Source organism: Ambystoma mexicanum, chromosome 4p (genome assembly GCF_040938575.1).
Source record: "Ambystoma mexicanum isolate Mex_15411 chromosome 4p, UKY_AmexF1_1, whole genome shotgun sequence".
Lineage (NCBI taxonomy): Eukaryota > Metazoa > Chordata > Amphibia > Caudata > Ambystomatidae > Ambystoma > Ambystoma mexicanum.
Genome location: NC_090927.1, coordinates 1,263,651,235 through 1,263,677,440, shown reverse-complemented (window position 1 = coordinate 1,263,677,440; position 26,206 = coordinate 1,263,651,235). Strand labels below are relative to the sequence as shown.

At 46.1% G+C, this 26,206-nt stretch overlaps 1 protein-coding gene across 3 annotated transcripts in view; it reads right to left on the bottom strand.

The window, feature by feature from the left end:
- WDR27 (WD repeat domain 27) overlaps positions 1-26,206 on the bottom strand; it is a 2,413,256-nt gene that overhangs the window by 1,006,365 nt on the left and 1,380,685 nt on the right. The gene's annotated exons all lie outside the window — the stretch shown is intronic.

Below are 26,206 nucleotides of genomic sequence, written 5' to 3'. Positions count from 1 at the left end.
ATTTGTCAGCATACTGTCATGAATTTTGTTTCAAGAACGATGCTGTGTTTTATTGTTCTCCCTGTGTTGCTTTTCTTGAAGCTTTATCATCTACTGGGGCCGTCACTAAACCAGCTGATACACCATCCCGGTTCAGTACACAGAATTTTAGGATGTATTCGATAAAGATGAGGCAGAACACCTACCTCCCCACAGTCCATATGATTGTCCTATTGACCTACTTCCTGGCGCCAAGATCCCGTCTGGCCGCGTATACTCACTCACGGTCAAGGAAGACATGGTCCTAGAGGAGTATCTTGAATCGGCCTTGGCCAACGGATACATAACCCCTTCCAAATGTCCTGCTGCCTCTCCCTTGTTTTTTGTCCCTAAAAAAGAAGGGGACCTTAGGACCTACATTGATTACAGGGCCTTAAATGCAATAACAGTAAAGAACCAACATCTACTTGTTAGGGAGATTTCTCACACAAGTGCTAAATTCCCTCTACCTTAGAGCCCTGCAGCTCTTTTGCTATATTTTGGGGCTTTGAACTTTTCATTTTCAATGTGTTTTACTTTTATGTTCTTTGGTTATGGAGTTTTAAAACCACTTCATAGGCATCATCTTTTTCTGTGTGTCACATAGCACCTTCAGTGCAGTGACACAGGGATGTCTTTCAGACTTCCCAAGGTTTAAACACCTTCTCTGGGATTGACTACTGTCTCCCAGAGCATGTAAAGTTAAACTTTTTTTACTAGTCTCTTGTAATTTACTGACCGAGCACACACTATCTTCCTATCGAGTGCTGGAGGGATTGCCTAGCTTCCCCTGAGTCAAAACACTCATGTAACAGTCAAATGTTACCCTTTCCTACTTTAAATGGCTGGTGGCAGTAGTTTAGATCAAACTACCATGATTTTTCCCGACCGCGAACAACGGTAGCTAAAAATCTGGGTCAGCCATGTTTTTCAATATGGCGCCCCAGACTTATCTGTAAAAACAGACACCGGTCATCTTTTTTCGCCATTTCTTTTAGGAAAGTTCCTTCTGGTGTTTGTCTCTGCGCGACAAATCTGGCCTTTGGCAAGCTTCATTGCTGAAGCCCTCCTCTGGCGCCTGAGTGTCTGGGGTGGACAGGATGTGAGGGAGGTGTCCGAAACTCACTGTGCTTAGTCTCCTAAGAGACCTGAATGCACGCTGGCGTGATTGGCCGGCTGGCTGTCCGGCAAGGACAGCCACCCTGCTGTGTGAGTGACAGCCAGGCTGGAATGAATGGGGGAAAACTTTTTAAAAGCAGGTCTCTGGGACTTGGAAAGCAGGGTCGACCACTGGAACGAAAGAACCGAAGACGAGCTAAAGGAAGAGGACTGCTGCAACTCCTGGATGACCGGTGAAGCCCAGGTCCGAATTGCCTGAAACTCCATCGACAGAGAAGCCCTTCAAGGTTAACTTCTTCCCTTGAGTTTGGTGGGATCAACCAACTCGCAAGCCACCTGCAAACCATCCCCATCTGGTTGAATTTTCATCAGAGTGCTGTTGAAAACCGGATAGCCAGACGGAAGGAAACCAGCTTGTGGACTTTAAGGCACTCACATCTTAAACTAACATCTTGCTAAAGCTTTTGGCTTCATCTAGGGGCAGTGCAGGAACCTCCCAAAGAAGTCCTTCTTGTCCCCACGACTGAAGCTCAGGAACAGCGAGATCTGCTAGAACTGCCAGGAACAACTGCCTCAGCTACAGCTCTTCTTCACTAACAAGGTACTGTGCAAACACGGTCCAGAAATCTTTTCGGCAATCGTGAAAGTTTGTGGAACTTTCCTCAACTTCGAAGGCTTGTTCTTCCCTAAACATTCGTCAAACTTTTCGCCTAGCCAAATTCTTCTAAACTCTGTGGCAAAGACTTAAACGTTTACTACCAGAAGTGTGCTATCCTATACAAAGACTCTGAACCATTGACTTTGGCCCAGGCCTATGAACTGAATTGCTGGTTGTAGTTTACTGAAACCCTTTGCCCTGCCTATGCAAGTATTTGTGCTGTCTATTCTTATAACCTTGTCTTTTTACCCCTTTATTAAGTATCTGAAGTGCCATTTTGCTCCCACTTCAGGGGAGCTGAACTTGCTCATTTACTTACCGGTTGTGTAATTGTGGGTTATTAGTGTGTGATATTGAGCTGTTCTTGAAACTGACTGTGTAAATAAATGTATATTCTTTTACCAAGAAACCTTGAGTAAGTGTTTGTTTGAATCACTATAATTGTTGGTCCTTTGTGTAACTTGTTCTACTGCTCACTTTACTCTTAAGATAAGTCTGGCTGCTCAGCCATCGCTACCACTTTACTGTGTAGTACAGGCTTGTACCAAAGGTTAAATTGTACTTACACTTGTAGTCTTAATTGTGTGTAGTGTTCCCAAAGGGTACTGCACAGGATTTTGCCTAACACTAGTGTACAGAGGTGAGGATTAAGTATACTTGTTACATTGATAGTGCTACTTTTACCTTTGTTCAAATAACCTCGCAAGGCTAAGCAACACTAGAAAAGCAATTGTGTTATCATGACTGACATGGAAAGCTACAGACAGGAGACCCTAGTCACTTTAACAGTTAATCAATTGAGAGTTATGTATAAAGCTAGGAATCTCATTGTAAAAGGCAAAAAGGTTGAATTGATAGAAAAGTTGTTAGAATACTAAAGTCTGAGGTGAGGGTCTGAAACCCCCACCCCTACAGCAAATGTGGAAAATGTTGATGAGGATGATAATATTTCTGAGAGTAACTCAAATGTTATGGATGAGTTAGATGAGGCAGAAGAGTCTCACAATGTAGGCCATGTCTTACCTCTACCTGCTCACAGGCCTCAATCTTTGACCACAGGGACCCCATCAGGTCCAAACCTATGACCTGAATTTGTCTCCTTGGAAAAAATGAGACTTGAGTTAGAATTTAAAAGAATCCAAGCTCAAACAGAAAACAAACATCAAGAATTTAGACTCAGAAATTGAGTTGAATCATGCACTTGAAATAAAAAAGTTGTCTCTTGAAACTGGTTCTGTCCCAGAGTCCTCTAGGTCTTTCAGTCCTAGGAGGCCTTGCATGCCCAAAGATGCAGTAAGTATGTATGAGGTTAAGCTTGATATTTTGGATTGGTTGCTGCTTTTGAATATAACCATGGGATTCAAGACATTACAGGGAATCAGTAGATTTCTTGTTTTTTTTCTAGGCTACCACCTGTTGCAACTGATGTGGTAATGGAGTTGAGGGATATAGACAGAAAAGAGTATGAAACTGTGAAGCTAGCTTTGATAGCTAGATTTGGGAAGACCCCTTCTCAGTATATTAAGAGGTTTAGAACCCTCAAAAAGCATGATGGTACCCCTTGGGCTATCTGGGTGTGTGAATGTTTGAAAAACGTAGATGGTTTTGTTAAGAGTTACAGAGTTACAACTTATGAAGGTATGAGAATTCTGTTTATGTTGGAAACCATTGTTGATGCCTTCTCTCCTGAGCTGAGACAGCACTAGGCTGACTAAGAAATTAGATCCAAAAAGTTAGCTAGAGCAGCTCACTCATGGGTAGCCAACAGGGCCACTCATAAGGATTCTGAGGCAACTCCCAAAAAGGCTTAGGGGAAACAGCACAAAGGTGAGAACACAGATAAATCCAAATCCATCGAACCAGAAGAGCCCCCCCAAACATAACCAGGGTAAGCCACATGGGAAACCAAATAGGGCTAGTGAATCCTCTGGTGCCCAAACAGAGGGAGGTCAGTAGAACCCCCCATTCCAGAGAGCATTTGGTAAATGCTATGTTTGTGGGTCAACTGACCATGTGAAAGGAGACCCTAGATGTAAGGGCAAACCTGCAGGGATCAGCACTGCCTCCTTAGCCTTCTCCCCAGAGGAAGAAGTACAAATGGCTAGTGCCCACTTTTAACTATTTGCTGAAGCACCCTTGGGTCTTCAGGCCACTGTATCCTTAGAGTCCGTGGGTCTGGGTAAGAAACAGAATATGGATGCGTACAACTCCATTCCAGAGAAACCTAAAGGGTATTATATGGACAATGTTCTTGTCAATGGTCAGGATACTCTTGCCCGGAGAGACACTGGGGCCAGCAGAACAGTAGTGGATGAAAGCTTTTACAAGCCTCAGGATGTTGCTAAGGCACCCAAGGTCCCACTAAATTCTCTGGAGGCCCTGTCCAGTTGGTTCCAATTCTACCAGCTCTCATTCAGTGTAATAATATGACAGTGAGGATTCCTGTCAGTGTCCAGAATGAGGCGCCTGGGAGAGTCCTGTTGGGGAATGATTTAAAAACTCTAGGAGTAGTATCCAGTTCCCCCAGGCCTCCCAGTGAGAGAAAACAGAACCAAACCAAATTTGCTAGAGAGGCAACCTTAAGAGACCCCTCTGAGCCTGTGGGAACCTCTACAGAGAACCCCACTGCAATCCCTCGTGTTAGTAAATTGACCTCTAACCCAGGCAAATCTGAGGCCAGTATAGTAGGAAATGGGAGCCCCAACCAAGTCCATCATTGCCCATCCAATTGTAAGGTCTTTGACCCTCCCTGCTTCTGAGGAAGAGGTGGATAGACAAATTGGACCCTCTCTAGGCCTGTGAGAACTGGTATTCTCAAAGCTGGTGGAAGACCAGGAAAAATAGGTCTAAGGCTAAACACCTTAAGACTGTTGGAGCTTCTACAGAAGACTCCAATGTAAATCCTAGCATTAGGAGGGAAACTTCTAAAATAGGTAAGGTCAGACCTCAGAGGAAGTGGCAGCATGTACCTTGCTTGACCACAGCCCCTCCCACCAAGATACCTGGGACCCGACCTGCTTTTGAGAGAGAGGTGGTGAAGAACCATGGAGGCCCCTCTATATCTAAGGGTTTATTTTCCAAGGACCCCTTGAAAAAGCCTATTGTAGGTTCAGAGGTTGTTACAACTTCCGAGGGACTGTTAGATCAGATCCCTTATACTTTAAAAAAGAGAGATGTACCACAACAGGTTTGATGGTACTATAGCTGCCAGGTTGCTGGGTCCTGAGCTGGTAATCCGGTAGAAGAACTAGAAGCGTAGCTGTAGAGTTCTTCCTACCAATGTATCCCTTTGTATTTCTGAATAAACTACAAAGGAATCAATTAGCCGAAAGATGGAATCACTGCATCAGTTGTTCAAGTGTTCGGCCACCGTTGACTGTAGAAAAGGAAAGACCTTATATCAGAACAAAATAACCTCCCAAGAATGAGAACAAGAACAAAGTACAAGAATGATACGAGAGATGGACAAGAAATAATGCACTAAGATGTATATGACTTACCACTGTGGGTCATTAGGAAAGCACTACCGAGGAACTCATACACCCCCCAGCCTATCTCTTTCACCCGACGGCACGTAGAAGCCTAGGCGGAAAGCAACAGTCTCTAGTCCAATGCTACCTCGACGGAACGAGGACGCCTACCGACCTGAGCGCCAATAATCACAGTCTCTAGTTTGGGCGCTTTGGAGTTTGGGTAGTGCAGGTTCACTCTAGGTAGTATGGGCACGGTAGTCAGACCCAGGTATTAGGTGCAATGCCAAGTCAGGTGAGTGGAAGATTTCACAGGTGACTCTCCCAACTTGCAAACCAATGGTGTATGAAGGGTTGCAATGCGTGCGGGCAGTGAAGTTTTGCAATCTTGAAGAGAAGGGCAGACCAGTAAACGTTCCGGAGTCAGCAGCGTGCGGGCAGTGAAGGTTTGGCAATCCGAAGACAAAAGCAGGTCAGTAAACGTTCCAGAGTCAGCAACGTGCGGGCAATGAAGGTTTGACAATCTGAAGACAAAAGCAGGTCTGTGAAGCAGGCCGAGGTCGGTAACAAGGGAGGCAATTACAAACAAGAGGGAATGGACAAAAAGGGGGTCCAGAACAAGATCAACGAAGTGCTGGGTAGACAATAGCCTTAATTTGAAATCAGAAGCAGCGAGTGCGGCAACCCGGAAGTGTTATAACGGGTGGCAGCGACCTTGCTTGACTCCTCCCCTGCGGAACGTGATAGCGTTGCGCTTGTGGAGGGGACTCCACAGTCGCCATGGTAACAAGGCAGTGTGAGTTCTGAGGCGATTATGGCTGAAACGAGGCACTACACATTGCGAAATGCTCGAGGGGGGGTTTCCAGGTGGTTTAGAAGTGAAAGAGTGCTGGTGGTGTCTTGGGCTAATCCTGGCAATAGCTTACAAAGGAAAACCACTGATAGAAAGTTTCATAGCAAGGGTTACAAAAGGTTGCTGGTGTACTCAGCAGGCCATTTAAATGACTTGCAACAGGAGATTCATCCTGGTGGGGATTCGATCCTCCTGTCCCTTAGTGTGGGGGGCGGAGGGGGCAGGTGTTAGTGAGATTTCTCACACAAGTGCTAAATTCCCTCTACCTTAGAGCCCTCCAGCTCTTTTGCTATATTTTGGGGCTTTGAACTTTTCATTTTCAATGTGTTTTTTTTTTCCAACATGGTAATTTATTGCCATTTATATATAACGTAGGCGTTATACATCTTTCTGATTTGCTTTTGAGAACATAACAAAAAACAAACAGCACACAAACAAAAAGAAAAGAAAAACAGCTACAACAGTAATATCGCCTCAACTGAGGCTAACTTGAGTTTGAGTGGGGGGGTTCCGGAGCGGACCGGTGGGGATTGCAGTTGCCTCATTTCAGGATTACAGATTTTCTGGTCACTGTTCGGGGTTGTGGGGACCACTGTGTGTCCAGGCCGGGGCAACCCAGACTTGTTAGTCCATCTTCATCAGCCATCTGAGTGATGGTGGTTGTCTGGCTATAGCTGGAAATCTCTGTACAAAGTCAAGGAATGGGTCCCAAATGTTGTGGAACTTGTTCCTGTTTCCCTGGAGGATGGCAGTGATTTTCTCGGCTGCGGCGATGTCCCAACATTTTACCCACCATATTGGGATTGCTGGACCTTCTGGCAGTTTCCATAATTTGGCAATCGAGATTTTGGTTGCCTTTAGTAAGTGTGTACAGAGGGTTGCCAGGTTGCCGGTTAGATGAAATTGTCCTTCTCCTGTATCGCCCAGTAAGATGATGCCTGGGTCCCATGGGATCGACAGGCCTGTGATCTGTCAAATCTGCTCCAGGACTTCCCTCCAGAATCTTTCCGCCTTCGGGCATGCCCAGAGGAGGTGGAACAGTGAGCCTGTGTCTGTGCAGCCTCGCCAGCATTGGGGTGGAATAGCGGGGTTGCATTTGTGTAAAATTTCAGGGGTCATGTACCACTTGTAGCAGACTTTAATGGCTCCTTCTTTGTTTGTTATGCATCTGGAGGCCTTATGAGTTCTTGCCCAGATGTGAGACCAGCTGGTTACGTCCAGTTCTCTGCCCAAGTCGCTCTCCCATCGTTTCATGTAGGGCTCCTTCACTTCTGGGGTTGTCCTGTCGAGTAGCTTGTACAGGGTCGCAATCTTGCCTTTGGGCGGCAAGGTTGTTAATGTGTGTTCTAATGCCGTGAACTCTCTGTTTCCGTGTGCCTGCATCGTGTCATGGGACAACCAGTGTCGGAGCTGGGCGTATCGGAACCTCTCGGTCTCTGGCAACTGGAACTTCCTTTTGCAATCCTCGAACGTGAGTAGGGAGTCCCCTTCGTAGAAGTCCGACACGAGCCTCAGCTCCCCCCCCCGCCTTCCATCTGGCGAAAACGTTTTGCCCTTGGCCTGGGGTGAAGTCCGGGTTCTCCCAAATTGGTGAGCGCGGGCCTGTCCTAGTTCTGCATTTCCACTTCCTTGCTGCCTGCTTCCAGCTGTCTACTGTGTTCCTCGTGGTTGATAGAGGCCCTTCTTTTGGGGGATATTTAGGCCATCTGATGTGTGAGAGGGATTCCAGAGGCTATTGGCACCAGTTCAGTTTATAAGTGCGTTCAGCGCGTTTGGGTAGACGGACGCCTAAGTAGTTCAGGTGTGATTTGGCCCATAGGATCGGGAAGGCGGCTGCTAGAGAATCTAGTGTTGCTTTTGGGATGTTGATACCCAGTGCTACGGATTTCCTGAAGATTGAATGAGAACCCCAAGGACTCTTTGAAGTGGCTCAGCTCTTCCCATAGTGCTGCTATGGACCTATCTGGTTGTTCTAATGTTAACAACACATCGTCGGCATATAGGGCTGCTTTATAATTATCATTCTTAAACTTGAAGCCCAGGATTGCGGCGTTTTGGCGAATACTGGTTGCAAATGGTTCCATTGAAAGAGCGAAAATTAGGAGTAGTAGGGGGCATCCTTGGCGGGTGCCTCTGGTGATTTCAATCCTGGGGGACATGGCTCAGTCGATTCTCAAATTTGTGGAGGGGTGCTGATAATTTGCCATTGTCCATTTCCGGAATCTTGGCCACAGCCCATAGGGTTTCACATAGGTATCCCCAGTCATGCATGTCGAACACCTTATGTGCGTCAAGCGATACTATTGCTAGTTCTCTTCCAGTTCTGTTGGCCGTCTCGATAATGTTCAAGGTGTGTCTGATGTTGTCCATGGTGTTGCGTTCCAGGATAAAGCCCGTCTGGTCTGGGTGGATAAGGTCTGGAAGTAGTTTGGTGAGCCTGCTTGCTAGTAGTTTTGAGAAGATTTTGGAGTCCACATTCATTAGGGCGATGGGACGGTATGATGAGCAGAGTTCTGGGTTTGCTCCCGGTTTCGGAATCAGGATCGTGATTGATTCCCCCCAAAGAAGGGGTGGTAGTTCCTATTTCCAGAAACGAATTGAAGAGTGAGGCCGGTGGGGGGCCAGGATATGGTTGAATTTTTTATAGAATGGAGACGGGAAGCCATCGGGGCCTGGGCTGTGTTCTTCAATGAACGGATTACTTCCGCTACCTCTTCCGGGGTTATAGGGTCTTCCAGGAGTCGATCTGCGGGTGGCGTGTCAGGCTTGAGACCTTGTTCACGTAGGCCTTGTGTGCGGCTGCCTCTCTATGGGATTCCCTGCCATCACATTTCTGTGGTGTTCGGTTATGGTGGCCATTTTCTCTGGGTCTGAGCAGCGGAGGGTCCCGTCTTGATCCCGTAGGGATGTGATGTTGTTTCTGGTGTGGACTTTCCTGAGCTTATGTACCTGCAGTCGGTTGGCCTTATTGCTGTTCAGGTAGTAATACTGCTTCGTGTATGTTAGCGCTCGAGCTGTTTTGTCTGCCAGTTGCATTTCCAGGATTACTTTAGCTTTGCGGAGCTCGTTCCATGACCTCGTTGATAGACGCTTTTTATGGTTTGATTCCTTGTGGGTGACCTCCGCTTCCAGCACTTCTGGTCTACGCTGGTGCCTGCGCTTGTGCGCCGATACACAATTCATGGCCACCCCCCGGACCACTGGCTTCATGGCATCCCAGACTGTGGCTTCCGCGGGCCCTTTGCGTAGGTTCTCAGAGAAATAGTTGGTTAACGGTCCACAAGTTCTTGGCTATCTGCCATGTCTGTGAGGAGGTACTCTTGCAGTTTCCAGGTCCTGTGCCTTGGTGCTGGTAGGCCTTCTGTTTGAAGTTGAGCTATCACTGGGGAGTGGTCGGAGATCACCCTTAAGCCAATATGAATGTCAGCGATACAGGGGAATAATACACTTGATATGAGAAGGAGGTCTATCCTGGAAAAGCCTCTATGGACATGAGAAAAGAAGGTATAGTCCCTTGCTGTATCATGGGCCAGCCTCCACGCGCCGACTGTCCCCGTCTCCCTCAGAAACTCAGCGAGGCCTAGTGCTTTCGAAAAGTCTGTTTCGGAGGGTGGAAGGGTTTTGTCCCTCGATGGGTCTGGAGTGAGGTTGCAGTCTCCTCCAATTAACAAGTTGCTTTCTGCAAAAGATGTGATTACTGGGAGCATCCTGCGTAGGAAGCGTTCCTGGGCTTCGTTTGGGCAGAAGATAGCTATGATGGTTATTGGAAGATCAACCAGGAGGCCCTTGAGTAGTAAATACCTTCCCTCGGGGTCTCATTTCACAGTGACCCTCGATAGGATCGCTGTTTGACTATGTAGGATTGCCACTCCTCCTCTCTTCTGACCCGAGGATGCAAAATACTTCTTCGGAAACCGCCGGTATTTGACGTGTTGTTCATCCGTTGCCAAGAGGTGGGTTTCCTGTAGGCAGACTATATCTGCCTCCAGTTGGGCCAAGCAATGTTCCACAGATTTCCTTTTCCTGGGAAAATTTAAGCCCTGAACGTTCCAGGTGATCATCCTTAAGTTTTTTATGGAAGCACCCATTTCGGACCAAATAGTGTGCGGCTGGTGGGAGCTAATGAGCTCTGTGTATCCCTGGCCCACACGGGCGGCCCTAGATTGTTCTGTATTGCTGGGTTATGTTCCCCCCGGTGTCCACCTCCTTTCCCCCCCTGTAAAACAAAGATTGGTCGTCTGGGCCAGCCTTCGACCAACGGGGACTCCGGCTGGGCCAACGCATCTTGCTGTGGGTGGGCTCCTAGGCCTCTGCTGTTGGCGGTGATAGGTACCTGAGGCCTTGACGTGTTGTCTTACTTCCGGGAACTACGTGTAGTTTGCGGACGCAGTTCTCGCTTAGGGTTTGGCGATTCTTGTTTGGACCTTTAGCCAACTTTGCCCGGGCGTCTACCTTTAAGTGGAGGGCCTCTGGTCCTCCTACGTCGCCTCTCAGCACGTGACCATGAGTGGTTGGGCTCTTGTGGTTCTTCTTGTTCGGAGTGCCCTTGCTCATTATTGCTTCCCTTTCTCGCTTCTGGGTTCAGCAGCTTCTCAGCTTCCTGTACCTTGCATATGTGGCAGACACTTCCGTTCCAAGTGAAGATTAAGGCTGTGGGGAAGCCCCAGTGGTATGGCGTGCCCTTTTCCCTCAGCCACTCCGTGACTGGCTTCAGTGCTTTCCTTTTCAGGAGTGTAGTGGCGACAAGATCTTGGTATAGGGAGATGGAGGTGTCTCGGAAAAGCACTCGTGGGGAGTTTCTTGCCTTTCGCATGATTTCTTCCTTGACGTTGAAGTAGTGTAGTCTGGCTAGGACATCTGGTGGAGTTGAGGAGTTAGCCCTGACTCTGGTGCGGTAGACCCTGTCGAGCATTATGGGGGAGTCATCTGGTAACGTGAGGATAAAGTGGAAGAGGTTGCTCATGTAATGTTCTAATTCAGCCTCCGGTATGGATGTGGGGATACCTCTGAGGTGTATATTGTTGCAACGGGAGCGGTTTTCTGCATCTTCCTGTTTGAGTTCAAGGGCGTCGCATCTGGCCTACAACATTGCCAGTCTGTCTGCTCCTTTTTCAATCTCTTATCCATGCTCACATAAGGATGTTTCGACTTCTGCTGTTCTGGTTTCCAGCTCTCCCACTCTTCCTTCCAGGAGCTTGATAGTGCTCTTCACTTCTTCTTTGCCCCTTTGAAACTCCTTGGTTAGGGCTGTCAGGAGGTCCAGTAGGGCCATTTTAGTGACCGATTGGTTACGGGCTTCCTGATATGGTTCTGCTTGTGCATTTTCGGCAGTCTTTTCACCTAGTTCTGGGGGGTCCCCTCTTCTGGGACTATCTGGTGTGAGAGTGGCTAATAGGGTCGCAATGTCAGCTTGCTTCGTTGCCTTTTTGGCCATGGCAGGGACTGGGGAGCTGCTCCGACCGATGTGTGGCGTGTCGGAGGAGTCGGGGTGGGGGGGGTCGCCCTGTGCGCAGGAGTTAGTTTGGGTTGCTGCGTTGCTTCCGTGTGTGCTTGCTTGATTTTTGGCACGTGCCTCCGCAGACTGGGCTCTCCGGTGCCGAAAGGACACCCTTGTCTGTGGCGTTGGCTTTGGTGATCTGCGCCTATGACCGCTGGGCGGTGGTATGCTTCTCGAGATCTGGATCAGTACCGATCGGGGCGTCTGGGTGTCCTTTTGGGCTTGTGTTGCCAGCTGTTTTATGTGGCCCTGGAAACTTGGGCGGGGATATACAGCGGTGCACCTGTTATGCAGTGGTGCTCTACCCCGGTCCTCTGCTGAGTTAGTGTGCTTCGATCTCCCCGAGTTCAAGCACCGCTAAAACCTTCCCCTGCGGGTGGGTTTTTGCTGCCTTTGTGGATGGGGGTGCCACTGTGGAGCGGGTTTATGCTGCGTTGGCTGCTGTGCTGCTGCCACGGCTTGCCTCTCCTTGCTCCTTTTGCGCTGGTGCGTTCCACCTAGGTGGGGCCCCGGGTCGTTGCTGCTCATCCAGCGGGGTGCTATGCTGGCTCTCGGGGCTCCATCATCCAACGACTGCTGGGATAGCTAGTGCCCCGGCGGGTGAGGGAGGGGTTTGTACGTTGTCGCCGTTGCCCCTCCGCTGTGTGTAGTCTTGGGGGCACCTTCGCACCTTCGGAGGGGGGGGGGTTCGGCCCTTACTCGCGGTGCTCCCCACTTGTTAATGTGCCCCATTTGGATGGGGGCCTAGGGCTGCTGCAGCCGCGCCAGCGGGGTGTTGCTTTTCCGACGTGGGCTTGGTGGTTTCCCTCACCTGCCGGATAGGGTTCGGTGTGCTTCTGCTCCTGGGCTGCGCCACCTACTGCGATGATGCGGCGCACCTTTTAGGTCTGGCCCCGTACTGCTGCTGCTGCTCCTGCGGGGAGTTGAGTCACCGGAGTGGGACCGGCGTATGTGGGAGGAAGGGCGCGCAGGGCCACCCTCGCCCTCTCTGTGTTGTGCCCTCCCGTTCTATAGTTGCTGGGTCGCCGGTCTTCCAGTGGTGTTGCTGATTTTCCGGACTGCTGTGTGACCCTGGATACTGCAGGACTGTGAAGGCTTGCTAGTTGTGCTGAGGTCCCGGGCTTGCCTGGCCGCGGGTATCAGAAGGGGGCCCGGAGTCTCCCGTGCTGGGCTGCCCTGCAGCTCCACTGGGGGGAGGGGTTCGGTAAGGGGCCCGGCTCCGATACCATGCGGTTGGGAGATGGGGAGTGAGGGCTGCCTCCACCCACTCTGCGTCGCACCTTCTAAGGTTGCCGATGTCGGGTCCGGAGCATTGCTGCAGCTCGCCAGCTGTTGCACGCCATGCTGTGATGGGGGGCTTGAGGTGTTTGAGTCGCCGGGCTCAGGGGTTCTCCAGGCTCGGCCCCTCACCAGCGTGCCGGGGCCGGAGCGGGTCCACTGCTTGCTGGGCGTCGGCTGCCTCAGGTGGATGTGTGCGGGAGAGCTCCCCTTTCAGCGTTGCCACAGCTGATGCTTCCTCCGGTCGGGTGCTGTTCCCCACGCTTACCTCAACTCAAGGCCCGCTGCGCTATGGGATGCCAGGCTGCATCGCAGCGATGGTTTTTAGTTCAATATGCACCGCATCGCCTTGGCTTTCAGGCTCAACTATTAACTGCTGTCAGGGTGCACTATCACCGGGGCATTTCGCGTGGATGCGTGGCATCAGCCAGGAGCTCTTACGGAGCCAAGCCGACCACCGTTTTACTTTTGTGTTCTTTGGTTATGGAGTTTTAAAACCACTTCATAGTCATCATCTTTTTCTGTGTGTCACACGGCACCTTCAGTGCAGTGACACAGGGATGTCTTGCAGACTTCCCACGTTTTAAATAGCTTCTCTGGTACTGACTACTATCTCCCAGAGCATGTAAAGTTAAATTGACTAGTCTCTTTAAATTTACTGACCCTGCACACACCATCTTCCTATAGAGTGCTGGAAGGGTTGCCTAGCTTCCCCAGAGTCAAAACACTCATGTAACAGTCAAATGTTATCCGTTCCTACTTTAAATGGCTGGTGGCAGTGGTTTAGATCCAACTACCATGATTTTTCCCGACCGCAAACAACGGAGCTAAAAATCAGTTCAGCCATGTTTTTCAATATGGCACCCCAGATCTATCTGTAAAAACAGACTCTGGTAATTTTTTTTCACCATTTCTTTTAGGAAAGGTCCTTCTTGTGTTTGTCTCTGCGCGACTGCAAAAGTGCCATCGCTAAGCGTGAGAGCTGTCTTGCTGGGAGCTCTTGAGGCAGACGTCGAGTATCCTAAGTCCCGCGATTTTGGCCCTGCCTACCTTGTGGATTCAGCAAATTGTGGATTGGTTTGGATTGGAGGAAGCCGAGGACTTTGCCCCTGCTCCCTCCCAAACTCCATTACAAAACAAACGGACCTATGCGAATGCGCGTGCGCGATTGCAAAAGTGCGATCGCTAAGTGTGAGAGCTGTCTTGCTGGGAACTCTTGAGACAGACGTTGAGTATCCTGAGTCTCGCGATTTTGGCCCCACCTACCTTGTGGATTCAGCAAACTGTGGATTGGTTTGGATTGGAGGAAGCCGGTAGGCTTGTTTGGATATTCTTTTCAATACTTTGCCATCTGCCCAATCTATCGTATCCACGAGGGTCCGCTGCCACAATCCTGATCCGCTGTTTGTGTTTTTTCCTAGAGGACTTTGCCCCTCCTCCCTCCCAGACTCCATTACAAAACAAACAGACCCGCACAAATGCACACGTGCGTTTGCAAAAGTGCGATCGCTAAGTGTGAGAGCTGTCTAGCGGGAGAGCGGGGAGCGGGGTATATAGATTTCTCATAAGCAGTGAGTTGGAACCTGTTTGATAGTAAGCATTCTGGGCAGAGTGTGTTATGGTTGTGATTGCTTTCATTTGTAAGTAAATAGCGTGCTGGTGTGTAACATTTAATTTCATACAATCCAAATGTATCAATTAACAACAGGCATGCCCAGTACGAACCAGTATGTAACCAATGCAAATGCAGCCTTTAGTAAGGAATCAATATTGAATGCGCAGGCTAAAGGGAAAAAATTAGTCAGAATAAAGCGCAGTGTTTCTTTATCCACCGACATTAGAGCATTTTATTCCAATGGCGGAAATAGAACGGCTTGGGTTAAAATGAACACACAAATGCCAATTGAAGCACCTGATGTGGGTAAATCTATCACGGAGCCCAATGCAAACGTGGGTGAAAATCTGAGGGATACTTGGACCTCGCCGGGCAGAGGGGAAACTTTACAGGCCTCCGGCGAGGTCACAGATAGAACTTTGGAATCAGCCTGTAATGTTGGCGAACTATGTCCGTCACAATTAGCATTGTTACATAGTGACAATGTATGTAACTCTTCTCCAAAATCGCCCGTGGTATGCACTGTACAAGCCCAACATCAGTTACGAGAGGCTTATGATAACTTGACAATGGCGGGGGAAATTGACGAAGATACTATGAATTTTATGAACATTAGTTCCACTTTGGGATCTAGCTCACAAGAGGTGCAGTATATTTGTTCCAATACGGGTGAGCTGATTCAATTTGAGGTTGACCCAAAAGCAGGCATTTCGCCCCACACGTCACCCATAGAAAGCAGATCTGAGGCATTAAAATTCAGACAGCCTGATTTATCATGCTCTCCTGCTTTATTTGATAAATCATACTCTGGTGAATCTATCAAATCGCTATCCTTTGTTGCCTCAACCCCCAGGAGACAAACTTTCAATGAACCTGGTATAGATGCGCCCTTTTTCATACGAGACCAGATGGCAAACAACATGCCATCAAATTGAACCTCATTTCCCGAGGCTCCCGCGTTGAATAATACTCTAGGAGCCATGAATACAGCGTTATTTTCACTAGCAAAGTTGTATGAACGTCTAGACGAAAAAATAGCTAAATAACATGATTTGCTGACTACTTTAACGACAGAATTCAGAAATCAAACACAGATGATCGAAGAACAGAAATTAGAAAACAAAAAATTGGACGGGGAGAGCGGAAAGGTTACAGAAGCTCAACTTTGCTCAAATATGATGGTGACAAGAGTGCAAACTTGGCTACAACAGGTGGCCTCCATAGGAATAGACAACTCCCACCAATCTGGCCAAGAGAAAATAAACCCTCATGACTTGGGGAAAAAATGAAAAAGTCATGGTGACTTCTAGGCAGGAAGATATTGGTTTGAACGACGTGATAGAAATCACACCTAAACAAACATTATGCACCGTGGAAGCGAGTGACAGTGTCAAGAAGCTGAAAAATCCATTCAACATATTTTCGGGCTCAAACAAGGAGCAAACTGACAAGAGCAAAGACTCTGCTGAAGTCATTGATCGAGGACCACAAAACAAAAACTAAAAATATAAAAAGAAAAAACCCATCAGACCAAGGAAGTTCATACGAATCATTACAACAGCAGCTAAGAACAAGCTACTTGAAAGAAGCACTAATCAAGGTCCAAATATTTGTCATCCAGCCCCATATAAACCCCTAGATGATTTGGCAGCATTATCTAAAACCTTGAATAGTGAGCAAGCCACACATATACCTTTACAACAGATAGCTGCAGTTGATGTGGTTGATGTTCAATCCAATCTCATAACGCAAACAGGTAAGATAAGTAACTTGAAACCAATCGAATGCATCAATACAAGAACTGAGAAAGGAAATACGAACACCCATAGAACAGTATACGACAAACCAGGAAGTTTTGAATATCAAAACAAATACAAAAGATTCTCCTGGGACAGATAATCAATCAGTATTGCAGCCAGCGATCCCTCAAATTGGCCTTCTTTTAAGGGGTCCTGGATTGGAGGGGAGAGGGCAATCTAATGACAATGAGCAAACAAATTCTAAAATGTATGAATTAAACGAGTATCGATCAGATGCCAGTAGAATTGCCCCGCTCATAAAAAATTCTGGCAATGGAAATAACCCAATACATGACAGGAAATGGGAGTCATACAAAAATCATCACATTTTAACGATAAAATGCAGACCCCATCCCCATCAGTGTTATGACCTGAACCGTACAAGTATTTTAAATATATGTGCAGAAATTCCAGCTGTACAAGACCAAACGTCAGCATATATTAGTTTGGTAGAATTTGCACATGAGAAACATCTGGATATGGCAAAAATGTACATCCAATCAGGGGTCATATTCAATACCCTCTAGAAGCGAGAACCTCGTTCTTCAATCTAGGGTTTATTCTAGATCAAGAAATATCAGTAAGAAATGAGAAGACAGTAATTCAAGACACCCCTAGAATATGTATATATGGACAAGGAATGAACAAACAAAGTAGACCTAATCATCAAACCAGATCACAATGGCAATCACAGGTGGGACAGGCCAGTTCACAACAAAAGGCATCAAGCGAGCAGATAAGTCTGGTCTCCTGAAATACAGGAGGCCACAGTCATTTTATTAATACTAAAAAGAATTTCTTGCAAGAATATGACATAATAGTGTTCCAGGAGATGTGGCTACATGATATCCCCATATGGGATTTATACAACATACATATGGTGCCCGCCATACGTCATAGCCAGGGGAGACCCATGGCAGGCCTACTCATGGCATTTAAAAAAGATAAAGATTTTCAAGTCCAGCCATATACAAATTATTCTCCTTATTTCCAATTCTCATTAGCAATAGTAAATATATATTGGGCCAGGCAGCAGCTATCCATTGACAAATTCTTTGGTAATTTAATCTCCATATTGGATGAAGTGACACTGGATCGCACTTTAGATCATACTCTCATTATGGGAGATCTGAACATGCATATATTACCAACAAAGAACAATGATAGACCCATAGAAGAGCACAGATGGGCCAGTATCATGGCAGAAAGAGGTCACATCATGTTAAACACAATATTTCATGATCATTACTCTACGCAAATCACATGGCAAAGAGGTTCACAACAAGCTGTTCTGGACTGTATATATGCCGATACAGCATTCAGAAACAGAATTACTTCCTGGCAAATTAAACCTTCCACCCTTAGTGATCACTTTCATATATGTTTGTGTTGGAAATGGCCCGCGCCCAAAGATGAGCATAATATAAATCACTACATGACCGGTTTGGTGGTGAACAATGCACGCAATCGCATAAGATGGTCAAATGCTAAACTCAATCCGTTTAAAAAAGTGCTTGTGCATCAATTTGAAAATCTAGATGTAAGCGGGCAAATGAGTTATGTAGAGGCGATGCAGGTGTATAAAACAGGAGGGCCACATACTTACCCGAACAGTCATATCCATCGAGACGCCTTTGATGACACAGTAAAAGAGAGAAAAGCCGTTCTGCGCAAAAGTATATGAGATTTAAAACATATGTCCATCCATTCCAAACAAATAAAGACCAAACAATTAATACAGGGTTACAAAAGCTGGCATAAAGAGAGACGCAGAAATCAATACCAAAAAGATGGAGAGGACATGATGAGACAAATTGTCACAAAGTCATCAGGAGGCGTTTGGGCTCTCCTCAATGGTCACTCTCGCCAGAATCAGATTATATCCCAAAAAAACCCTATAGCAGAATCTGTTTGGCAGTTACATTATAAAGAAACATACCAGTCTCCTTTTCCCGAGCTTTACATTGACATAAACACCTTAGATCAGGCCCACAAAATGGACTTTGATGTGGCAGACATTCAACACTATCTCAAAATTGAGCTGGTCTAGAGCTGCCGGCCCGGATGGGCTACATAACATCACGCTCAAAGACAATCCTGAGGCCTGGGCCCACATCTTACATATACTACACACAAATATCAGGGTCACGGGAACAAATCCGGCATCCTGGAGAAAGTCAATTATACTACCATTATTTAAGAAGGGAAATCGTACAGATCCCAAAGCGTACAGGCCAATAGCCCTCCTTGATTGCCCTGGCAAGGTGTTTGCAAGGCTGATATTAGCAGGTTTCAATAAATGGCTGGATGGCAAACACCTTAGAGACCCCTATCAAACGGGTTTCATCCCTGGATTAGGCACAACAATTAACTTGCTTATCCTCAACTCAATTATACAGCAAGAAAAAGAACGCAAGCAAGTACTGTACGTGGCTTTTGTTGATTTCAGGTCAGCTTCTGATCTTGTACCATGAGAAATCCCAAACAAGAAATTATTAGATCGCCAATGTCCATAGTACATATTGAAGTGGATAGTGGAATTACACACAGCCACCACAATCCAAATAGGATTACGGAATGATGGCCTGCTATCCACTCCAATTCAAACAGAGCGCGGTCTAAAACAGGGCTGTCTGCTAGCCTCTGCTCTTTTTAATTTTTACATCTCAGATGTGAACCTAGCGTTCACTGACATAATTACGGATGCCCCGAGATTACAAGGAATAATCATCAACTGGCTTTTATATGCCGATGACATGATTCTCATGTCGAAGACCCCGAGTGGTTTAAAGAACACAATGAAGACCCTAGAAAACTATGCAGTGAAGAATGTTATCAGTATAAATACAGATAAAACTCAAGTGATACAGTTTGGCACTGCAAAGCAGAAAAACAAACAATACAAATGGCAGATTCAAAATGTGGACCTAGCCACTGTTAAGTCCTACATATACCTAGGTGTCTGTATTATTAATCACACTGGTGATTTGCCATATGAGGAACTTATTAAGACTACATGTCTAACAGCTTTCTCACAAATGACAATTATAAGATCAAAAGCATGTAAATTCTCTATTGTACCACTGATTGTATATTACAGACAGAAATCAGTGCCCACAGTCCTTTACGGAGCGGAAACAAAGAAATGTCAAAAATATGCTTACTGGACAAAGATTGAAAGTGCATACTGGAAGAAAGCTCTTCTACTTCCAATTTCAGAATCAATGTGCATTATAAGGCATGAGTTGGGTCTCTTATCAGTGCATGCAATATATAAATGGCAAATGTGCACCTTATGCAGAAAATGCAAAATGGCTGAAAGCACCAATGGTCTGTTGAACATGATATCAAACCATGTTGAAATGCACAAGATTGTTTCATGTCCATATGGCACACCACAGTCCAGAAAATTCTGCTCGATGCTGGAATTACCCTATTATTGTTGATAGAAAATCTGGTTACAGCTAAAAAAAAAAGTTCTGGTTATCTGATTGGATCCATACCAGAGAAAGTTGTATGAAACTTTCAAAATGTGTTCAAAACCCATTTACCTTAAAATCACAAGGCATAATTGAGCCATATTTGATACAGGCACCAAATCCCAATAATCAAGCAGACTTTTTACGGTTCAGATTACATATATGGCCTACAAGGGATATTCTGTTTAAACGTAAATTGATATCAAAAGAGGAGACATCTTGTCGCTATTGTAAAACATTGCCTGAAACTATAAAACATCTAGTAGTGGAATGTAATGATTTGTTGGATTTAATAGTAAAATATTTTCGCCAGTATTTTGAAAGGCATGTATGTCTAACCAAAGAACAATTGTGGTTGGAGTTGTTTCATACGCAGAAGAAATCCATAAGGTATGCATTGATAAACTGCCTCAATTGCTTACAACTGAAAACTTAAAACTTAAAAATGTTAGTATGTGACCCAATAATCTAGGAAGCTCAATGAATGACAATGCGACCTACAGTTCTCCTTAGTTATTATATGTATGCTTATCTCATATTGCATTCAAATGTCAGATAAACTCAAAATATTTTTATTGTTGTACAAAGACATTTTTAATTTTTGAAATCGTTTTTATATTAATTTTGATATATGTTGAAAGGTCAGGATTAATTTTTTGACTATATCAACAGCAATAAATAAAAAAATAAAAAATATATATATAAAAAGTTTGTCTCTGCACGGCAAACCAGGTTTGGTCCCTTTGTTCGTTGGCCTTTGGCGGGCTTCAGTGCTGAAGCCCTACTCTGGCGCCTGAGTGTCTGGGGTGGACAGGATGTGAGGGAGGTGCCTGAAACTCCCTGTGCTTAGTCTCCTAGGAGACCTGAATGCACGCTGGCGTGATTGGCCGGCTGGCTGTCAGGCAAGGACAGCCACCCTGCTGTGTGAGTGACAGCCATGCTGGAATGAATGGGGGAAAACTGTTTAAAAGCAGGTCTCTGGGACTTGGAAAGCAGAGTTGACCACTGGAACGAAAGAACCGAAGACGAGCTGAAGGAAGAGGACTGCTGCAACTCCTGGACGACCGGTGAAACCCTGCTGCAGGTCCGAATTGCCTGAAACTCCATCGACAGAGAAGCCCTTCAAGGTTAACTTCTTCCCTTGAGTTTGGTGGGAACAACCAACTCGCAAGCCACCTGGACACCGTCCCCATCTGGTCGAATTTTCATTAGAGTGCTGTTGAAAACTGGATAACCAGAGGGAAGGAAACCAACTCGTGGACTTTAAGGCACTCACACCTTAAACCAACGTCCTGCTAAAGCTTTTGGTCTCATCCCTCGGCAGTGCAGGAACCTCCCGACGTCGTCCTTCTTGTCCCCACAACTGTAAATCAGGAATAGCTAGAACTACCAGGAACAACTGCCTCAGCTACAGCTCTTCTTCACTAACAAGGTACTGTGCAAACGCGGTCTGGAAATCTTTTCAGCCATCGAGAAAGGTTGTGGAACTTTCCTCAACTTTGAAGGCTTGTCCTTCCCTAAACATTCGTCAAACGTTTCGCCTAGTAAAACTCTTCTAAACTCTGTGGCAAAGACTTAACCGTTTACTACCAGAACTGTGCTATCCTGTACAAAGACTCTGAACCATTGACTTTGGCCCAGGCCTATGAACTGAATTGCTGGTTGTAGTTTATTGAAACCCTTTGCCCTGCCTATGCAAGTATTTGTGCTGTCTATTCTTATAACCTTTGTCTTTTTACCCCTTTATTAAGTATCTGAAGTGCCATTGTGCTCCCACTTCAAGGAAGCTGAACTTGTTCATTTACTTACCGGTTGTTTAATTGTGGTTTATTAGTGTGCGATACTGAGCTGCTCTTGCTAGTGTAATGTTTTCAAACTGACTGTGTAAATAAATGTATATTCTTTTACCAAGAAACCTTGAGTAAGTGTTTGTTTGAATCACTGTAATTGTTGGCCCTTTGTGTAACTTGTTCTACTGCTCACTTTACTCGAGATAAGTCTGGCTACTCAGCTATCGCTACCACTTTACTGTGTAGTACAGGCTTGTGCCAAAGGTGAAATTGTACTTACACTTGTAGTCTTAATTGTGTTTAGTGTTCCCAAAGGGTACTGCACAGGATTCTGCCTAACACCGCTGCCCCTTATTTCAGTCCTTTTGGATCAGTTGAGCTTCTCGGTCGTCTTTACAAAACTCGACTTAAGGGGGGCCTATAACCCAGTGTGAATTCGTAAAGGGGATGAGTGGAAGACAGCTTTCAAGACCTGTTACGGGTTGTTGGAGTATCTGGTAATGCCCTTCGGCTGTGTAACGCTCCTGCCACTTTTCAGTTCTTTATGAACGACATGGAGGCCATCCCCATCCTCTCTGGTCCCCACGTTTTGTTCCCTTGTGCCCCCCCCCTTCCCGCACACAGGAGTCTGTCCTGATACATTCTGGTTTCACCATCATCGTCTTGTGGCGAATGCTGGATTTTACTTTTATGGACTTCATTGATTCACATTACGTCACCTTTTCTCAACTCTCATGCTGGACTTCCTTTACATCTTGTACTCAAGGTGGCCCTGAATCATGCTGTTTCCCATCTTCATCTTGTATCCTGGCTTGCAACTTTATGTGTTACTAGTGACTTCTGCATTTGTATTCGCTCTGCCTCTTTCTTCTCCACTCTTTTTGACAGCTTACTCTCTGTTCTCTCCTCGCCTCCCCTCTCCCTTTTCCTATCTCCTCCCCTTACTTTCTTCTATGCACTTACTCCATCAGAATTGTCCCTGGACTTAGTATGATAGCAACCTCGTCTGTCGCTCCCCATCCCATTACTGTCCCCCCCCACCTCCTCACTCCAGCAATTTCTGAAACGTTGTTTGTTTTTCTCCGGCTCTACCAGAAATGTCGTCAGGCCTAGTACGATAGTCGCATGTCTACTTCCATTTCCATTCCACTCTCCCCCTCCCTTCCTTATTTATGTCTTAGCTCTTGCACTATCTGAAATGTCATCAGGCCGAGTACGATAGTTAATTTCACATCCTTACTGTTCATGGCCTGTAAGAATGTTATTGTATTTTCCGTTGTTCCCTCCCTTGCCTTGAAGCGCTTTGAAACACATTGTGTATAGGCGCTATATAAATAAACTATCATATCATATTCTGAGATATATCAGAACAGTACGTAGTCTATCTAGGCGACATTCTGAAATTCTCACAGTCTATAGAACATCATATCGAACACGAGTGTTCCATTCTACAGAGATTAAGACAACATTCTCTGTATGCCAAGGCAGAGAAGTGTGTCTTCCATGCTTCTGACGTTGAATTCTTAGGTTAGAATATAACCGATAAGGAAGTCAAAATGAATCACTCCAAAGTGAAGGCCCTATTGGAATGGCCCGTCCCTTCTTCAGTGAAATCCCTACATTCTTTTCTTGGGTTTGCAAACTTTTATAGGAGATTTATCCATTCTTTCTCCTCTATCGTTGCTCCGTATACCGGCTTGACAAGCCCTAAAACACATTTTTACTGGAATGCGAATGCTCAGAAAGCTTTCGAGCATCTTAAAGAAGCATTCACCTCTGCCCCGTCCTACAACACCCTGATCTATTGTTGACTTTCTTTGTGGAGGCGCGTGCTTCTGATGTAGAAGTTGGGCTGTCCTTTCCCAGACATGTCCAGGTACGGGCATTACCCATTCGGTGGCCTTCTATTCATGCAAACTCACTGTTCCGGAGTGGAACAACACCATCACAGAGCATGAGCTACTGGCGATCAAGATGACCTTCTATGCATGGTGCTGCCATTTCTTGGGCACCCTTCATAGAGTAACCGTATTTACCGACCATCGAAATCTGCTCGCATTGAAGTCTGTGAGATGTTCCTCTGCCAGACAGGCATGTTTCTTTTCCCTTTTTGATTTCGTTATAAGCTATCGTCCCGCAGCTCTTCATGCAATGCGGATGCTTCATCCCGCCTGGGGTCTGAAGAGTGCTATTCGACCATGACTCCTCCCTTCTTGCTTCCACATCAGTTAGCATGCAGTTGCACGCCACACGCTTTATTAAGGGATAAGATTCATGCCTGGGTACTCACTTATCCTGCAGAACTCGCTGACATAAACGCGACTGTTATCAAAGGGTTACTGTACATTGAGGACAAAATATACATCCCTGATCTGGATTACCACTTGTATGCCATGCGATGATGCCACAATTCCCTCCTAGCAGTCCATCCAGGGAAAACCAAGACCATGGATCTCCTACATAGATGGTCGTGTTGGCCAAGGTCTTGAAAACCAAGACCATGTCAAGAGATGTTGTCGATTATGTTACAGCTTGTTCCATTTGTGCACAGTGTAAAACCCAGGCACAGAAACTGGTTTATGATATCCATGGATTTCATTGTTGAACTCCCACAATCCGTCAATATGACACTATATGGTTTGTGATTGACTATTTCACTAAATTGGCTCTATTTGTACCATTTATTGGGTTGCCTTCTGCCCCTGCTTTGGTCAATTTGTTTTTGAAACATGTTTTATGTTTCTTTGGTCTACCGTCGATTATCATCTCCGATAGGGGTACTCAATTTACCTCATGCTTTTGGTAGGCATTAACTTCCTATCTTGGCACAGAAGACCGATATTCCAGTGCCTACCATCCCGAGAATGATGGCCAGATTGAAAGTCTAAATGCTACTTTGGAACAAAATACTTGCACTGTCTCTGTCTACAGCACCAGGAGAGCTGGTTAAATGGTCTGTTCTTTGCTGAGTTCGCTTATAATAATTCTCTTCACTCCGGCGTCCCGGTGTAGGAAGGAAAATCCTTTTCCAAGATGGCCACCATAGAAGGGGAAGGCGGGTTCTGTACATGGCCCCTGTTCGCTTTCCATGGTAGCCTGCAGAAGGCAAAAAGTGAACCCATTGACCATATTACCACAAGCACATTTTTCTTCCCTTTCAAACCTATCCCAATTTCGAATAACTTTACCACAAAGCCAGTCTCAGGTGGACATGGCCACTTTAACCCCATCTTTTGTCCCTCGTGGTCGTGGCCAGTAGCCTGATTGTCCGGATCATGACCTTATTCCATGACCCAGACAATCTGGCCACTGCCCATGGCCACAGGCTACACCTGAGTCACCAAAGGAAAATCACTATTTTGTGTACCTACATAATGATACTTGTCAAAAAACAAAATCCATTCAGACTTTATGAAAACATTTATATCTAGATCTATAATCTTTTTGCAAACCTTTGTTTTGCTTTGTCAAATGGCACCACATTTATAAGCCTTTACAATATTTTGGGACCCCCTCTAGTTTTGCCCCCTCTTGACAAAATCCCACCAAACTTCGCAAAAACATTTATATATAGATCTATTATCAGTTTGCCAAATAAAGTGTACATTCGTCAAATGGCACCTCATTTATAAGCCTTTACACATTATATTGAGACCCTCTCTAATTTTGCCCCCTCTTTATAGAATCCCACCAAACTTTGCAAACACATTCGGAATCAGGACATGAATATAATTGCGGTTTCACTGAGTGGTGCCAAAGTTATATGCCATCCAAGAACTGCCCCCAAACATCTTAAGTGTCCCTGAACGTTTCAGGACTGTTCGCGAACATCGGAACTGTTTGTGGGCTTTTTGTCATGAACCGTCGGATGCGTCCCTTTTTGACTTCCTGGTCCCTGACACATCGGGGCCTGCACTCTGCAGTACTTCCAACATGGCCTTCAAGCACAGAACGCGGTCTACCAGCTTCTGCGTCACACGCAGCACGTTCTATAAAGAAGCCACGCACCAGCAGCCCCGCCCGTCTCAACGCTACTGCTTACTGTGGCTAGACATGTGCTCCGTAGTTCGCCTTTGCTGAGTTCTTTGATTCCTGGTTCCTGGCCCTTATTCTGTCCTCCTCATTCATTCCCTTCCTCTGTATTCTATCCTAATCCCGGACTTCAGTGTACCCATCTCCGAGTACACCCTTCTTCACTTCCTGGATTTCCCAGACATTCTAAGCGTTCCTGGACTCGGAACGTGAACGCACGCTGGAAACCGAAGACGCTCGCACTGAGTTATACAAGAGCCGGATTGTGCGCAGGAAGACTCCTTCAAAGGATTCCAACAAACAACGAAGACAGGTGAGAAAGGGGGAGACCTGTGACAGATTGAGACGCCAACTAACTGATATTGATACAGACATGGAGGCGGCGGTTGAAGATCTAATGGGCGGCATGCAGGAACTAACGACTGAAGTACAGCAATTGAAATACGAGAATGCCGCATTAAAGCAATTAGTCCTGTCCCGTGATTCCGCGACCAAGGAAAGCGTATTGTTGGGCGGTGTAGTAGATAAATACGACGGTTCTGCAAAAACCCTTCGCGGATTCCTTGACTCATGTTTAGTCCGCTTTACTTTTAATCCC